This window comes from Arvicola amphibius, chromosome 1, assembly GCF_903992535.2.
Source record: "Arvicola amphibius chromosome 1, mArvAmp1.2, whole genome shotgun sequence".
NCBI classification, from domain to species: domain Eukaryota; kingdom Metazoa; phylum Chordata; class Mammalia; order Rodentia; family Cricetidae; genus Arvicola; species Arvicola amphibius.
In genome coordinates this window covers 103,131,105-103,143,991 of record NC_052047.1, presented here as the reverse complement: position 1 = coordinate 103,143,991, position 12,887 = coordinate 103,131,105, and the positions used below count along the sequence as shown (strand labels likewise).

General features: G+C 38.4%; 1 protein-coding gene across 2 annotated transcripts in view; it reads right to left on the bottom strand.

Moving 5' to 3' along the window:
* Positions 1–12,887, bottom strand: part of Fchsd2 (FCH and double SH3 domains 2) — a 259,952-nt gene that overhangs the window by 153,155 nt on the left and 93,910 nt on the right. The window lies entirely within an intron of this gene.

Genomic DNA, 12,887 nt, shown 5'->3' with positions numbered 1-12,887 from the left:
TGTCCTGGCACTCGCTCTGTAGACCAGGCTGGCCGCAAACTCACAGAGATCCGCCTGCCTTTGCCTCCCAAGAGCTAGAATTAAAGGCGTCCACTACCATGGCCTGGCCTGAAATACAGTTCTTAATGGAAAAATAGAATATTTGATTGTTCAGTTCTGACCCATTATAAACTCATATTTTAAATAATGAATGTGTTCTAATTAATTGCAGTCACATATATGGTCTGTAGGGGGTTCTCCAAACTGGCTCCATTATCATGACCCAAACAGTTTTTGACTTATTCTTTCTTTTCCAGTTCCTGGTTCAGACCCAAAATAAGTTAGTTTTTCATGGACACCTAAGAAACTATTTAGAGTGTATAAGCTAGGTAAGTCCTTACCTTTTTCCTCTTTTTAATCACTATCTATACCTCCATTCAGTTATGGTCATGCAATCCTATTTATTCATAATCCTCATATCCTGTTACTCTCTTATTTAAATATTTGTTCCTGTTTATTGACTGTAAGTTCCATTAGGTAAGGATCATGTTTATTTATTAATAAAGTACTATAGGCACAGGCTATAACAGAGTGGGTAGCATTTAGTTGATGCTAAAAATCCACTGACTACATGAATAAACTTCATTTATATTACTCTGATCCCAATTATAATACCAATCTTTGGTGTTTTTGTCATTGTAGATTTAAAATGTTTGGATTAAAATTTCTATGGTCCTTAATTTTTACATAGGAAAATATGATACAACAACTATTAATTTTAACTACAAATAAATTCCTCAGTAAAATTTGTCTACTCTCATGACTGAAGATTATGTTTGTGTTCCAAAGCAATGAAAAAAAAATCCTGAGTCGGACAGTGGTGATGAAAGCCTTTAATTTCAGCACTTGGGAGGCAGAGGCAGACAAATCTCTCTGCGTTCGAGGTCATTCTGGTCTACAAGAGCTAATTCCAGAATAGGTAGGGATGTTACACAGAGAAACACGTCCCATCCCCGTCCCCCGCAAAAAGAAAAATTCCCTGAAATTTATTTCATGCTGCACATTATTTTTTGTAAAATTTGAACTAAGTCAAGATCTGTGAATTGAAAAAACTCACTATCTATTGAAAGAAAAAGAGGTATGCAACAGAAAATGCCAAGCAACATGCAAGTCACTAGAAGAAAAAAAGTAATATAAATACCCCAATAAGAAACAGATGATGTAACATATAATTTATAAGATAATGATTTGATTTCCAGCCTTATTAACTCTACAAAGTGTCTGTAGAACATTTCACATAGAACATGGTCTAAGAAATGAGCCTCTTAAGATAAGGAAAAGAACAGAATGTCAGGCAGCACTCTTCAAGTTTATACAGAAGAAACAAACTGTTTAACTTAACACTGTAAGAAAAAGTAAACTTTAAAACCACAAAGAAAAAAGGAAACTTTAAAATATTCAGATTTTACTTACTGTGTTATAGTTCATAGACAGTTAAATTTGAGTCAGGCATGGTGGTACACGCCTGTAACCCCAGAACTTGGGAAACAGAAGTAAAAAGTATGACCGCAAGTTTGAGAGCAGCCTGGTCTACACAGCAAGTTCCAGGACAGTATCAAAATGACAGGCTAAGTTTGAGCTACATCCAAAGTTCTCAAAATTTTTATAGAAAGACCTCATTCAAAGTAGATTTTATCTAATTCTAAAAATTATCACATTAATTTAACTTTTTATGCATTCTAAATCACAAAAGCAGTTTCTAGAGTTCTCAATCACAAAGCTGGACTGTATTAAACTGAATAAACCTTTCAGAGATGAGTTGAGAGATTCATAAAACTGGACAAACAGTGAGCTCTCTAAATGAAAGACTTTATTCAAGTTAGTTCACAGCGACAGGAATCACGACTTCTATGTGCTCTGCAGCTGTTCAAGATCTAATCTGCGTAGATACTCAGAAATATCAGTACAGTCCTAAATAACATTTCATGCCTCTGAGGGCATTTTATATACTTAAATTAACTAGCTCATCTTCTAAATTATACTTAAAGCTACATCAGAGAGATAAATGGTCTGTTACAAAGAAAATTATCAACACTAATTAATTTGCTAAAAAAAAATTATGGCTGGCTATATATATTTAAAGGACCTTTCTTCAGTCACTCCCCTGGCCCACAGGGAGTTACTCTCTAAGACTGGTCCACTAGGTATACATTTATTTACATTGATTTGAACACCAGATACAAAAAGTTCCTTTGACTAGCAATCTAATTCCCACTAAAGTAGTGACTCCCATAAAAATGTATACTATCAGACAGCCTTTGGAACATCCAATGACATCCTATTCCAACTTTTTAAAAAGCCATCAGTGTCTGATATAATACTTGTTTTGTTTTTAACATTCAATAACACTTGCTGTATTTCCCTAACAAGTGAAGAAATACAAAGAAAGCCAGTGTTAAGTAGACACTGGGAAATGAACTGATGGTATAACCTCTGCCCATTCAAGCCAGCAAGCTGAGGAGTGTGCTCCTTGGCTCTCCCAGAGCCATTCTGCATGTACATTCTTTAAACGGCACAGAATAAAATTGAAACCTAAATTTTACTAAGAGATTGGCATCAGGTCGCTTTTTTAAATATTAGGAAACAACATTCTTTATTATTATTATTATTATTATTATTATTATTATTATTATTATTAATTGATGTCTTCCCAGTCCCATCACAGTTTCCCCTCCTTCCTCTCCTTTTAACACCCCCCTTAAATCTCCTCCATCTACTCCTCTTCCTCCTCCTCCTTTCTCTTCAGAAAAGGGCAATCCTCCCATGAATATTAGTCAGGCATGGTATACCAAGTATACCAAGGAGACTGGGCACCAACTTTCCTATTAAGGCTAGGTGAGACAATAAGGTAGGAATAAAGGGTCCCAAAAGCAGGTAACAGAGTCAGAGACACTCCAGCTCCTTCTGTTATAGCTCCCATAATCTTTCCTCTTCCTCAGGACTCCCAGAAGTCAGCCTAATGTTTGGTTGTGGGTCTCTAATGACAAGTGGGCTAGGCAACAATCTATGAGTACAGCAGAGTATCATTAGGATTAATTTCATTTTTTTTTAAAACCAGTCATGTTTGGTTCTATCCTAGGTCTCTGGGCTGATCAGCCTCTGGGTCCTGGTCTTTTAGGCAGTTTCTGGAGTGGGCCTTTCATTATATATGGGTCTCAGGTTGGGCCCAAATAATGGATAAAGAAAATGTGGTACATTTACACAATGGAGTACTACTCATCTGTTAAAAACAATGACATCATGAAATTTGCTGGAAAATGGATGGAACTACGAAAGACCATCTTGAGTGGGGTAACCCAGACCCAGAAAGACAAACATGGCATGTACTCACTCATAAGTGGATATTAGCCATAAAGTAAAAGAATAACCATACCACAATCCACAGACCCAAAGAAGCTAAGTAACTAGGAAGACTCAAGGAGGGGGGGCACATGAATCTCACTGTTAAGGGGAAGTAGAATAGACATTACAGGTGGATGGGAGAGGAGTGGGTGGTGGTGGGCGTGGGAACAGGAGGGATCAGGTGTGGGGGAGTGGAGGGAGAGTGTACTGGGAAAGACAACATTCTTTATATGCTATGCATTTGTATCACAAAATTTCCAATGCTACATAAATAATCTTTAAAAAGTAAGTGCACTGCATAAGCTGGATGGAAGGTGTGATGATAGGCTTTATCACACTCGCACATCATCTTAACGGAAACAATGAACTTTACTCTTTTAAATTTATTTATTTATTTATTTATTCTCTCATGGTTTATTTTTTTTTATATTTAAAAATTTCCATCTCCTTCCCTCCTCCTCCCCCCTCCCTCCGCTCCTCCTCCCCCTTCCCTCCCCTCCTTCTCCCCCTTCCCTCCCCTTCCCTCCACCCATACCTCCCCTCCCTCCCTCTCAAGGCCAAGGAGCCTGTAAGTGCTAGGAACTGAATCTAGACCCTCTCTAAGAGCAGCAAATGCTCTTAACTATTAAGCCATCTCTCTAGCCCACAATACTTTTTCAATTTTTGCTTTTAAAAGCAGGGTCTCATTATGTAGCTAGCGTAGAACTCTCTGTAGACCTGGTTGAGCTTGAACATACAAAGATCCACCTGCCTCTGCTTCCTGAATGCTGGAATTAAAGAGGAGCACCACAACAGCAACCTTAATACTACTCTTTTTAAGGAAAGGTTTGAAATAACTTTTTGTTGATTTTTTTTACAGACGTAACAATTGAATTTAAGTACATTGCTAAAATAAACTAAGTTCACCAGTAAGTATAGAGAATTAAGAGGTTAAAAAAACCCTGTTAATCCTTTAAAACAATATTTTTACAAACCAATCCAGATGATTTTGGAGAATAATATATCTCCAAAATGGTATTTCCTACCCCAGCTCTAGAAGTAAGCCTTTTTGCAAGGAACCCTGATTCATTTTATTGAAGAAATGTATTGGAAACCAAGATCTTTGCACTGCATATATAGTGACTGCTTTGCTGTCATTGCTTATGGGATTTTTCAGTGGTCATAGCTAGGAAACATATCTTTTACTACTTATATGTCTATCTGTCTATGTAATTTTTTGCTTTTCACATATTGTACATCTATCTTTGTGATTATTTTATGTATGTTTTGGTTTAGATGTCCCCTCTAATTCATCCCCCAAGTTACTTGTTCCATATTTCCCTTCTTGTTTATTGTAACATCAAGTATCATGGCTTCTTTCATCTGTGTTTTGTGTATTTATTTGTTTAATTCTGGTATCTGTACAACACATTGCAGAATTAATAAATTATTGTGCAAAAACTTTATCAAATAGGGTAGTGTGTATATATACTTTCTTTTGTCTTTTGTTGTATAATTTCCCGAACCGTTTTATAGTGCTATAAGGTAAGGGGACAAAACACACACACACACACACACACACACACCAAGAAGGCAATACTTTGGAACAAGAGAGATGGTTCAGTGGCTAAGAGCACTGATTGGTTTCCAGAGGACCTCCATTCGATTCTTAACACACACACACACACAGCATAAAAAAAAAGAATGAAACATTGTCACAGACCAATAAAGAGACCAAAAATTAAATATAGTGTTGATAGACACAAAGGATATAGGAAAAAAAGTGATGTTTACACAGATTCAACGCAATGCCCATCAAAATCTCAGCAAAATTGCCACGGAGCCAAGGATGATCTTGAACTCCTCCTGCCTCCACCTCCTGAGCATTGGGATTATATGCATGTGCTACCATGACCAGTTTTATGTGGTCTAGGATCAAACCAAGGGGTCTGTGCATGCTAAACAAGGCCTCTATCATATCCCCAGGTCTAGTCTGCTCTTTTCTAATAAAAAAAATTTTAAAGAAATGAAAGTTGAAAGAAAAATAAACACCAGCATGTGTAACACCCAAATACAATGATTAACAAAGTATTGATAGTTAAGAATTTAAACAGATGAATAATTAATTACATCTAGATCTTGAATAATACTTACATCTAGATCATCTGGAATTATAGCTTTTTATGATTCTAATTAAATTGCTTCTCTATCTCAAAATATCATTATTAGTAAAGATTATCTGAAAGTCACACATTATAACAGACAAAAAATATGGGTAAATGAAATCTGCTAAATAACTAGTTTTGCTTGGGGTTTATATTTTTGAACTTTTTTTGTTTGTTGGCTTTGTTTTTTTAAGATAAAGTATCATATGATTCAGGCTGGCCTTGAACTCACTATGCTATTCAAGTAGGCCTTGAACTTTTTCCTCCTGCCTTATTTTCCCATTGTGCTAGGATTACAGGCACAAATCACCATACATAGTTTATCAAATGAACGAATGAATATATATATATATACATATATATATATATCCATCAGATATATAGCTATCCCTTGTATTTCTGACTAAAAAGTTATACAGGCAAATATATTCTAATATGGGTGGTAATACACACCAGTAATTACTGCATTTGGAAGAAATAGGCAAGAGAGAATTAAAATCTTGAGGCCTGCCAGCTATATTGTAAAATTTAAGGCCAGCATTGGCTATAAACAGTAAGATTCTCAAACATAAAACTGAAAATAGCAAAAATCCCTTTCACATTTTTTCTTTTATTCAGTTCAGAGTAAAAGCAACATTATTACGATACTTAAAACAGAATTATATAAAAACATTTAAAAATGGTTTTCTTAGTTCCCTAACAACCAGAATGTATTATGTTGTTCCAATTCACCGTGTTTATACAAAACTCAGCAGTATTTTAGCATATGTAGGAAACACAGCTTGTCTGTCTGAAATATACTTAGTTCTGTACTGACTGCTGCTATCATGCCAATTCCACAACAGAAAGTACATGTATAAGTACTTAGAACATGCTAGATAACCAGTTTAGATAATGCCATTGAGAACACGAGCACATAACTTAGACTATATTTAATAAACACATCCTCTTCTTAAAAGGCATATAGCTAAATATACCCAATGCTGTGGTAACTCCTAGAGTCAATAGCCTTTAAGATACCAGCCCGCTTGGGTGCCGTCTCTTGTACTGTAAATAGATTTAAAGCTTGTGCGGCCTCTTTTTCTCTTGGTTACTGGTTTCAGTTCATGTTCCCTGCTCGTACAGAGGACTGTGATTTGTGAGACTACCCCTAAATAAAGAACCCTTTATTATACTCAATTCTGAGCTTGTGTGGGACAAGTTTATAGCGTCCATCTACATCTGGAGCCCAGGTGAATCCCAACTCCATGCCTATCAGGACCAGTCCAAAGGTCCGCCACCCGGAAAGTCTCCCACTCCACCCCTATCCGCCTGGCTTTATTTCACGTAAGCAGTATTTTGACAAAACCCCGCCACAGTGGAGCTACCACAGCAACTTGACAATTTCACAGGCTCGTGCTTGCTCCCCCACATCACAGCTTTCCCTGCCACAGCAACTAGCACAGCTTCCAATTTGTGTTCCTGGCTCATAAGGTCCAGGTTCCTTGATATTCTGGAAACCAAAAAATTCTCTCCCTATATGGAATCGATTTAATTGATGTTAATTTGTCAAGCAAAGCATTATTTGTCAGTAATGAAGCAGGCACCAAGGTGGAACTGAATGGGACTGGTCACAACACCACTGGTCTTGACTCTCCACCATGTAACAGCAACTGTAACATCTGCTGGCCAATGAAGATTATTATACCTACAACAATTTACAGAAGTCTCATAATGAAGCTAAGTTAATTTGATTAATAAACAAATAAATTTGAGAGCTATATAATTGTTGAAAATAGCACCATCCAGGAATTTAATAACCTTTTTGCTTATACAATGGATGGTATTCTACAATGTTTATACGGTTTTTCAGCTACATCTATTTATTTGATATTGGGACTTAGTTTTGTTATTCATACTATATCCTTAGGAAAATGGTTTGATAACAGAGCCAAGAATGAAGTGCTTTTAGAAATTAGTCTTTACGGACTAGTTGACAAGAAAATTGAAAATTATCAAAAATCAAAAGTTAGCTGAAAAAAATAATACCATTGAAAAGATTAACTTTAATTTGACAAATTCAATTCCTGTCAAAGAGTGTTGAGAAATTATCTGAAAGAATTCATACTGTTGAATTTGATAATCAAAATCTGTTAAAAAGTTATGATAAGGTCCGAGAGCTGCTTGGCCTGCAAGGGGACCTGAAAATCTGCAGGAGGATCCATCGTTCTTTGGGGTGAGTGAGGAGTGAGTGCCCGAACCGCGGCAGCTGCCCGGTGAGGGACCACCGACTCTCCACAACCCCCCCTGCCACCAGCACACTTCCTGCTCTTCCTGCAGGGGTTATTCTCCCCGGATACTGCCTCTCTCTCCCTGTCCCTTCCCAGCTTGCACCCAGAATCCTCCCCCCCTCCCCCTTCCTCATCCTCCCGTCTTTGGGGCCACAAAATCCCACAGCTCAGCCTGTTTGGGCTCTGGGGACCTGGAATTGAGTGCACCCAGGCCGGTGGGAGGTCCCCTCCTTCATTTGACTGCCCGGAGCAAGGTAGGCCTTTGTCTGAGAGCTGCTTGGCCTGCAAGGGGACCTGAAAGTCTGCAGGAGGATCCATCGTTCTTTGGGGTGAGTGAGGAGTGAGTGCCCGAACCGCGGCAGCTGCCCGGTGAGGGACCACCGACTCTCCACAACTCCCCCTGCCACCAGCACACTTCCTGCTCTTCCTGCAGGGGTTATTCTCCCCGGATACCACCTCTCTCTCCCTGTCCCTTCCCAGCTTGCACCCAGAATCCTCCCCCCCTCCCCCTTCCTCATCCTCCCGTCTTTGGGGCCACAAAATCCCACAGCTCAGCCTGTTTGGGCTCTGGGGACCTGGAATTGAGTGCTCCCAGGCCGGTGGGAGGTCCCCTCCTTCATTTGACTGCCCGGAGCAAGGTAGGCCTTTGTCTGAGAGCTGCTTGGCCTGCAAGGGGACCTCACAGTCTGCAGGAGGATCCATCATTCTTTGGGGAGGATCCATCATTCTTTGGGGACACCAAACACCTCCGCGCTCCTTTTGAAGGAAGAGATGGGCAGGCGCCAATGCAGGAGCTCCTCCAACAACATGAAAGGCAACATGACATCACCACAAGCCAGACATCCCGAAACAACAAGAATTGAACACCCTACCCCAGAAGATATAGAAGAAACCGACATTAAACAGTACTTTATAAAAATAATAGAGGACCTTAAACAGGAGGTAAAAAACTGCCATAAAGAAATGGAGATGACAAACAAAAAGGTAGACGAAATAAATAAATCTCTCAAAGATACCCAAGAAAAACAAGAAAAACAAGAAAAAGCAATCAAACAGGTAAGGGAAATAGTACAAGACCTGATAAATGAAATGGAGGTATTGAAGAAAACACAATCTGAGGGACGACTGGAAATGGAAACTCTGAGTAAACGAACAGAAACTTCAGAGACAAGTATTTCCAACCGAATACAAGAGATGGAAGAAAGAATCTCGGACTCTGAAGATACTATAGAAGAAATAAACTCACAGATTAAAGAACTAAACAAATCTAACAAATTCTTAACACAAAACATTCAGGAAATCTGGGACACCATGAAAAGACCAAACCTAAGAATAATTGGGGTAGAAGAAGGAGAAGAATTACAACTCAAAGGCCCAGAAAACATATTCAACAAAATTATAGAAGAAAACTTCCCCAACCTAAAGAAGGATGTTCCTATGAAGGTACAAGAAGCCTACAGAACACCAAATAGACTGGATCAAAAGAAAGCATCCCCACGCCATATAATAATCAAAACACAAAACATACAGAATAAAGAACAGATATTAAGAGCTGCAAAGGAAAAAGGTCAAGTAACATATAAAGGGAAACCTATCAGAATTACACCTGATTTCTCAATGGAAACCATGAAAGCCAGAAGAGCTTGGATAGATGTGCTACAGACACTTAGGGAACATGGATGCAAGCCTAGACTATTATACCCAGCAAAGCTTGCATTCACCATTGATGGAGAAAACAAGATATTCCAGGACAAAAACAGATTTAAACAATACGCAGCCACAAATCCAGCCTTGCAGAAAGTAATAGAAGGAAAATCACAAACCAAGGAGTCCAACAACGCCGACAATAACTCAGGCATCTAGCGACCCTTCACCAGCACAACTAGAAGAAGGGAAACACACAAACTCTACTACTAAAAATGACTGAAGTTAACAACCACTGGTCATTAATATCACTTAATATCAATGGACTCAATTCACCTATAAAAAGGCACAGGCTAAGAGACTGGATACGAAAACAGAATCCAACATTTTGCTGTTTACAAGAAACACACCTCAACCACAAAGACAGGCACCTACTCAGAGTAAAGGGTTGGGAAAAGGTTTATCAAGCAAATGGCCCTAAGAAACAAGCGGGTGTGGCCATACTAATTTCCAACAAAGTTGACTTCAAACTAAAATCAATCAGAAGAGATGGAAAGGGACACTTTATACTCATAACAGGAAAAATCCTTCAGAATGAAGTCTCAATCCTGAATATCTATGCCCCTAATATAAAAGCTCCCACTTATGTAAAAGAAACACTTCTAGAACTCAAGGCAGCCATCAAACCACACACACTAATAGTTGGAGACTTCAACACTCCTCTCTCACCAATGGACAGGTCAATCAGACAGAAACCTAACAGAGAATTGAAAGACTTAATGGAGGTAATGAACCAAATGGACTTAACAGACATCTATAGAACATTCCACCCAAATAGGAAAGAATATACCTTCTTCTCTGCGGCTCATGGAACCTTTTCGAAAATTGACCATATACTTGGTAACAAAGCAAACTTCCACAGTTACAAAAAAATATTAGTAACCACCTGTGTCTTATCGGATCACCATGGATTAAAATTAGAATTCAACAACAATGCTACCCCCAGAAGGCCCACAAACTCATGGAAACTGAACAGTCAACTACTGACCCACACCTGGGTCAAGGAAGAAATAAAGAAAGAAATTAAAGTCTTTCTTGAATTTAATGAAAACAAAGACACAACATACTCAAACCTATGGGACACAATGAAAGCAGTGCTAAGAGGAAAGTTCATAGCACTAAGTGCCCACTTAAAGAAAACGGAGAAAGCACTCATTGGTGACTTAACAGCACACCTGAAAGCTCTGGAAAAAAAAGAAGCAGACTCACCTAGGAGAAGTAGAAGACTGGAAATAATCAAACTGAGGGCAGAAATCAACAAAATAGAAACACAGAAAACAATCCAAAGAATCAATGAAACAAGAAGCTGGTTCTTGGAGAAAATCAACAAGATTGACAAACCCTTAGCCAATCTAATCAAACGGCAGAGGGAGAACACGCAAATTAACAAGATCAGAAATGAAAAGGGGGACATAACCACAGACACAGAGGAAATTCAGAAAATCATTAGATCTTACTACAAAAGCCTGTATGCCACAAAATTGGAAAATGTAAAAGAAATGGACAGTTTTTTAGATAAATACCATATACCAAAGTTTAAACCAGGACCAGGTAAATGCTCTAAATCGTCCTGTTAGTCGCGAAGAATTAGAAACTGTTATCAGAAACCTCCCTACCAAAAAGAGCCCAGGACCAGATGGTTTCAATGCGGAATTCTACCAGAACTTCCAAGAAGACCTAATACCTATACTCCTTAAGGTATTTCATAATATAGAAACACAAGAGTCACTGCCAAATTCCTTCTATGAAGCTACAGTTACCCTGATACCTAAACCACACAAAGACTCAACCAAGAAAGAGAATTACAGGCCAATCTCACTCATGAACATGGACGCAAAAATTCTCAATAAAATACTGGCAAACCGAATCCAAGAACACATTAGAAAAATTATCCATTACGATCAAGTAGGCTTCATCCCAGAGATGCAGGGCTGGTTCAACATACGAAAATCTATTAATGTAATCCATCATATAAACAAACTGAAGGAAAAAAACCATATGGTCATCTCATTAGATGCTGAAAAAGCATTTGACAAAATTCAGCACCCTTTTATGATAAAGGTCTTGGAGAGATTAGGGATACAAGGGTCATTCCTAAATATAATAAAAGCTATTTACAGCAAACCGACAGCTAACATCAAATTAAACGGAGAGAAACTCAAGGCTATCCCACTAAATTCAGGAACACGACAAGGCTGTCCACTCTCTCCTTATCTCTTCAATATAGTGCTTGAAGTTCTAGCAATAGCAATAAGACAACATAAGGGAATCAAGGGGATCCAATTTGGAAAGGAAGAAGTTAAACTTTCATTATTTGCAGATGATATGATAGTATACATAAGCGACCCCAAAAACTCCACCAAAGAACTCCTACAGCTGATAAACTCCTTCAGTAACGTGGCAGGATACAAGATCAACTCCAAAAAATCAGTCGCCCTCCTATACACAAAGGATAAGGAAGCGGAGAGGGAAATCAGAGAAGTATCACCTTTCACAATAGCCACAAATAGCATAAGATATCTGGGAGTATCGCTAACCAAGGAAGTGAAGGATTTATATGACAAGAACTTTAAGTCTTTGAAGAAAGAAATTGAAGAGGATACCAGAAAATGGAAGGATCTCCCCTGCTCGTGGATTGGGAGGATCAACATAGTAAAAATGGCAATTCTACCAAAAGCAATCTATAGATTCAATGCAATCCCAATCAAGGTCCCATTAAAATTCTTCACAGAGATTGAGAAGACAATAATCAACTTTATATGGAAAAACAAGAAACCCAGGATAGCCAAAAAAATCTTATACAATAAAGGTACTTCTGGAGGCATTACCATCCCTGACTTCAAACTCTATTACAGAGCTACAGTATTGAAAACGGCTTGGTATTGGCATAAGAACAGAGAAGTTGACCAATGGAATCGTATAGAAGACCCGGATCTTAAACCACAAACCTATGAACACCTGATTTTTGATAAAGGAGCCAAAAGTACACAATGGAAAAAAGAGGGCATCTTCAACAAATGGTGCTGGCATAACTGGATGTCAACCTGTAGAAGAATGAAAGTAGATCCATATCTATCACCATGCACAAAACTCAAGTCCAAATGGATTAAAGACCTCAATATTAATTTGAACACATTGAGATTGATAGAGGAGAAAGTGGGAAGTACTCTACAACAAATGGGCACAGGGAACCGTTTCCTATGCATAACCCCAGCTGCACAGACTTTAAGGGCAACATTGAATAAATGGGACCTCCTGAAGTTGAGCAGCTTCTGTAAAGCAAAGGACATTGTCACTAAGACACAAAGGCAGCCTACTGACTGGGAAAAGATCTTCACCAACCCTGCAACTGACAAAGGTCTGATCTCTAAAATATATAAGGAACTCA